Below are 6,393 nucleotides of genomic sequence, written 5' to 3'. Positions count from 1 at the left end.
GTAGCCATTATGAAATAAAAACCACAAGAAATAGGGTTTTGAAGCTTAGAAATCTACAGGTAACACGACCATGGTGAGTTTTTGTGTTTTGGAAAAGAAAATGGAACACTTTGGCTGAGGTGACAGATATTAATTGCTTCCAAACTGAGTTTCACTGTGATTTTCAGGGTAATTCAGTCAGAATTCCACAGGCATTCAGCTGGAGGGGGGGATGAATCTGGGAAGAGCTGATTTCCTTGAGACTAAATCAAGTCCAATATCATTATGGATTCTTGCATTTCTTTGGCTTTTTCTCATTTCTCTTATGTATCATGGTTTGTAATAAATTTTCTGATGTGAGCTCTGGTTTTAAGGCTGGCATATTGGGTTCAGGGAACAAGAGGATGGTTCTTTTCAATCAGGGCACAGCTGTTGGCCTCCTCCAATTCTGGCTTGCTGTCAATGTTTTGAGTGCTTCAGCAAATTTGTGGATTCTAGTGTGTCAATTTACTAGATGTTTTTTGGGTCTGTGTTGGTTTTGCCTTCTTCCTTCCCAAATTTTGTATTCTGATGCAATACAAACAAGAGTTTGGACAGAGTAGGTATTATGAAATAAAAAACACAACAAATAGCCGTTTGAAGCTTATACATCTACAGGTAACACGACCAAGGTGAGTTTTTGTGTTTTGGAAAATCAAATGGAACACTTTGGCTGAGGTGACAGATATTAATTGCCTCCAAACTGAGTTTCACTGTGATTTTCAGGTTAATTCAGTCAGAATACCACAGGCAGTCAGCTGCAGGGGTGGATGAATCCTGGAACAGCCTGTTTCCTTTGAGTGAATCAAGCCCAATATCATAATGGATTCTTGCATTTCTTTGGCCTTTTTCTTATTTTTCTTATTTATCATGGTTTGTAATGAATTTTCTGAGGTGAGCTTTGGTTTTGAAGCTGCAATATGGAGTTCAGGATCCGGGGGAATGGTCTTTTTCCTTTTTTTTTTTTTTCTTGACAGGCAGAGTGGACAGTGAGAGAGAGAGACAGGGAGAAATTTCTTCCTTTGCTGTTGGTTCACCCTCCAATGGCCGCCGCGGCCAGTGTGCTGCGGCGGGCGCACCGCGCTGATCCGATTGCAGGAACCAGGAGCCAGGTGCTTTTCCTGGTCTCCCATGGGGTGCAGTGCCCCAGCACTTGGGCCATCCTCCACTGCACTCCCTGGCCACAGCAGAGGGCTGACCTGGAAGAGGGGCAACCGGGACAGAATCCGCACCCAGACCGGGACTAGAACCTGGTGTGCTGGGGCCGCTAGGTGGAGGATTAGCTTAATGAGCCGCGGAGCCGGCTGGGAATGGTCTTTTTCAAACAGGGCACAGCTCTTGGCCTGCTCCAATTCTGGCTTGCTGTCATTGTTTTGGGAGCCTCAGACGATTTGTGGTTTCTTGAGCGGCAATATCCTAAATGTTTTCTGCGTCTGAGTTGGTTTTGCCTTCTTCCTTCCCAAATTTTGTATTCTGCCACAATACAAACAAGAGTTTGGGCAGAGTAGCCATTTTGTAATGAAAAACACAGCAAATAGGCGTTTGAAGCTTAGAAATCTACAGGTAACACGACCAAGGTGAGTTTTTGTGTTTTGGAAAATCAAATGGAACACTTTGCCTGAGGAGACAGATATTAATTGCGTCCAAACTGAGTTTCACTGCGATTTTCAGGTGAATTCAGTCAGAATTCCACAGGCAATCAGCAGGAGCGGTGGATGAATCCGGGAATAGCCGGTTTCCTGGCGACTAAATCCAGCCCAATATCATTATGGATTCTTGCATTTCTTTCGCTTTTTTCTCATTTGTCTTATTTATCATGGTTTGTAATGAATTTTTTGATGTGAGCTTTGGTTTTGAGGCTGGCATATTGAGTTCAGGTCACCAGAGGAAGGTTCTTTTTCAATCAGGGCACAGCTGTTGGCATGCTCCAATTCTGGCTTGCTGTCATTGTTTTGGGTGCCTCAGCTGTCTTTTGGTTTCTTGAGTGGCAATTTACTAAATGTTTTCTGGATCTTAGTTGGTTTTGCCTTCTTCCTTCCCAAATTTTGTATTCTGACACGATACAACCAATAGTTTGGACAGAGTTGCCATTATGAATTAAAAAACATTACAAATAGGCCTTTGAAGCTTAGAAATCTACAGGTAACATAACCAAGGTGAGTTTTTATGTTTTGCAAAATCAAATGGAATACTTTGGCTGAGGTCACAGATATATATTGCCTCCAAAGTGAGTTTCACTGCGATTTTCTGGTTAATTCAGTCAGAATTCCACAGGCAGTCAGCAGGAGTGGTGGATGAATCTGGGAACAGCCGGTTTCCTTGCGACTAAATCAAGCCCAATATCATTATGGATTTTTGCATTTCTTTGGCTTTTTTCTCATTTTTCTTATTTATCATGGTTTGTAATGAATTTTCTGATGTGAGCTTTGGTTTTGAGGCTGGCATATGGAGTTCAGGGTACCGGAGGAATACTCTTTTTCAAACAGGGCATAGCTGTTGGCCTGCTCCAAATCTGGCTTGCTGTCATTTCTTTGGGTGCCTCAGCTGAATTTTGGTTTCTTGAGCGGCAATTTCCTAAATGTTTGCTGGGTCTGAGTTGGTTTTGCCTTCTTCCTTCCCAAATTTTCTTTTCTGATGGCATGCAAACAAGAGTTTCGGCAGAGTAGCCATTATGAAATAAAAACCACAAGAAATAGGATTTTGAAGCTTAGAAATCTACAGGTAGCACGACCATGGTGAGTTTTTGTGTTTTGGAACATAAAATGGAACGCTTTGGCTGAGGTGACAGATATTAATTGCCTCCAAACTGAGTTTCACTGCGATATTCAGGTTAATTCAGTCAGAATTCCACAGGCAGTCTGCTGAAGGGGTGGATGAATCCGGGAACAGCCGGTTTCCTTGCGACTAACTCAAGCCCAATATCATTATGGATTCTTGCATTTTTTGGCTTTTTTCTCATTTTTCTTATTTATCATGGTTTGTAATGAATTTTCTGATGTGAGCTTTGGTTTTGAGGCTGGCATATTGAGTTCAGGGCACCGGAGGAATGGTCTTTTTCAAAAAGGGCACAGCTGTTGGCCTGCTCCAATTCTGGCTTGCTATCATTGTTTTAAGTACCTCAGCCGATTTGTGGCTCCTTGAGCGGAAATTTTAAATGTTTTCTGGACAGAGTAGCCATTATGAAATAAAAAATACAACTAATAGGCGTTTGAATCTTAGAAATCTACAGGTAACACGAGCAAGGTGAGTTTTTGTGTTTTGGATAATAAAATGGTCTGAGGTGACAGATATTAATTGCCCCCAAACTGAGTTTCACTGCGATTTTCAGGTTAATTCAGTCAGAATTCCACAGGCAGTCAGCTGCAGTGGTCGATGAAACCTGGAACAGCCGGTTTCCTTTGCGACTGAACCAAGCCCAATATCATTATGGATTCTTGCATTTCTTTGGATTTATTCTCATTTTTCTTATTTATCATGGTTTGTAATGAATTTTCTGATGTGAGCTTTATTTTGAGGCTGCAATATAGACTTCAGTGCAGAAGAGAATGGTTCTTTTTCAATCAGGGCACACCTCTTTGCTTGCTCCAATCTGGTTTAATGTCATTGCTTTGGGTACCTCTGCTGACTTTTGGTTTCTTGAGCGGCAATTTCCTAAATGATTTCTGGGTGTGAGTTGGTTTTGCCTTCTTCCTTCCCAAATGTTGTATTCTGATGCAATAGAAACAAGAGTTTGGACAGAGTAGGTATTATGAAATAAAAAACACAACAAATAGTCGTTTAAAGCTTAGAACTCTACAGGTAACACGACCAAGGTGAGTTTTTGTGTTTTGTAAAATCAAATGGAACACTTTGGCTGAGGTGACAGATATTAATTGCCTCCAATCTGAGTTTCACTGCGATTTTCAGCTGAATTCAGTCAGAATTCCACAGGCAGTCAGCTGCAGTGGTCGATGAATCCTGGAACAGCCGGTTTCCTTGAGACTAAATCAAGCCCAATATCATTATGCATTCTTGGAATTCTTTGGCTTTTTTCTCATTTTCCTTATTTTTCATGGTTTGTAATGAATTTCCTGATGTGAGCTTTGGTTTTGAGGCTGCAATATGGAGTTCAGGGCACCGGAGGAATGGTCTTTTTCAAACAGGGCACAGCTTTTGGCCTGCTCCAATTCTGGCTTGCTGTTATTGTTTTGAGTGTCTCAGCTGACTTTTGGTTTCTTGAGCTGCAATTTCCTACATGTTTTCTGAGTCTGAGTTGGTTTTGCCTTTTTCCTTCCCAAATGTTGTATTCTGACGCCATACAAACAAGAGTTTGGGGCGAGTAGCCAGTGGGAAATACAAAACACAACAAATAGTCTTTTGAACCTTAGAAATCTACAGGTAACACGACCAAGGTGAGTTTTTGTGTTTTGGAAAATCAAATTGAACACTTTGGCTGAGGTGACAGATATTAATTGCCTCCAAACTGAGTTTCACTGCGATTTTCAGGTAAATTCAGTCAGAATTCCACAGGCAGTCAGCTGGAGGGGTTGATGAATCCGGGAACAGCCGGTTTCCTTGCGACTAAATCAAGCCCAATATCATTCTTGATTCTTGCATTTCTTTGGCTTTTTTCTCATTTTTCTTATTTATCATGGTTTGTAATGAATTTTCTGATGTGAGCTTTGGTTTTTAGGCTGCAATATGGAGTTCAGAGCACCGGAGGAATGGTCTTTTTGAAACGGGGCACAGCTGTTGGCCTGCTCCAATTCTGCCTTGCTGTCATTGTTTTGAGTGCCTCAGCCGATTTGTGGTTTTTTGAGCGGCAATTTCTTAAATGTTTTCTGGACAGAGTAGCCATTATGAAATAAAAAATACAACAAATAGGCGTTTGAAGCTTAGAAATCTACAGGTAACACGAGCAAGGTGGGTGTTTGTGTTTTGGATAATAAAATGGAACTCTTTGGCTGAGGTGACAGATATTAATTGCCTCCAAACTGAGTTTCACTGCAATTTTCAGGTTAATTCAGTCAGAATTCCACAAACAGTCAGCTGGAGTGTTGGATGAATCCGGGAACAGCCGGTTTCCTTGCAACTAAATCCAGCTCAATATCATTATGTTTTCTTGCATTTCTTGGCTTTTTTCTCATTTTTCTTATGTATCGTGGTTTGTAATGAATTTCCTGATGTGAGCTTTGGTTTTGAGGCTGGAATATGGAGTTCAGGGTACCGGAAGAATGGCCTTTTTCAATCAGGACTCAGCTGATTGCCTGCTCCAATTCTGGCTTGCTGTCATGGTTTTGGGAGCCTCAGCTGACTTTTGGTTTCTTGAGTGGCAATTTCCTAAATGTTTTCTTTGTCTGAGTTGGCTTTGCCTTCTACCTTCCGAAATTTTGTATGTTGATGCAATACAAGCAAGATTTTGGACAGAGTAGCCATTATGAAATAAAAAACACAACAAATAGGCGTTTGACGCTTTGAAATCTATAGGAAACATGACCAAAGTGAGTTTTTTTGTTTTGGAAAATAAAATGGAACACTTTGGCTGAGGTGACAGATATTAATTGTCTCCAAACCGAATTTCACTGCCATTTTGAGGTGAATTCAGTCAGAATCCCTATTCACTCAGCTGGGAGTTGTGGATGAATCTGGAAACAGCTGTTTACTTAGGAATAAATCAAGCCCAATATCACTAAGAAAACTTGCATTTCTTTGGCTTTTTTCTGATTTTTCCTATTTATCATGGTTTGAAATGAAGTTTCTGATGTGAGCTTTGGTTTTGTGGCTGGCATATTGAGTTTAGGGCACAAGAGGAAGGTTCTTTTTCAATCAGGGCACAGCTGTTGGCGTGCTCCAGTTCTGCTTGCTGTCATTGTTTTGGATTCCTTAGCTGATTTGTGGATTCTTTTTCTGCAGTTTCCTAAATGTTTTCTGGGTCTGAGTCGGATTTGCCTTCTTATTCCCAAATTTTGTATTCTGACGCAATACAAGCAAGATTTTGGACAGAGTAGCCATTATGAAAGAAAAAAAAAAAAACACAGTAAATTGCCCTTTCAGGATTAGAAGTCTACAGGCAACACGACTAAGATGAGTTTTTGTGTTTTGGAAAATGACATGGAACACTTCTGCTGAGGGGAGAAATACTAATTCCCTCCAAATTGAGTGTGAGAGCGATTTTGAGGTGAATTGAGTCAGAATTCCAAAGTCAGTCTGTGGAAGGGGGGGATGAATCCGGAAAAAGCCTGTTTCCTTCTGTCTAAATCCAGCCAAATACCACAAAGGACTCTTGAATTACTTTGGCTTTCTCAGATTTCCCTTATTTATCATTGTTTGTAATGATTTTTTTTTGTGAGCCTTGGTTTTGAGGCTGGAATATGGAGTTCAGGGCACTGGATTAAT

The sequence above is a fragment of the Oryctolagus cuniculus genome, chromosome 21 (genome assembly GCF_051225735.1).
Source record: "Oryctolagus cuniculus isolate XC-2025 breed Fujian yellow rabbit chromosome 21, ASM5122573v1, whole genome shotgun sequence".
NCBI classification, from domain to species: domain Eukaryota; kingdom Metazoa; phylum Chordata; class Mammalia; order Lagomorpha; family Leporidae; genus Oryctolagus; species Oryctolagus cuniculus.
Note: the sequence above shows the minus strand (reverse complement) of the source record.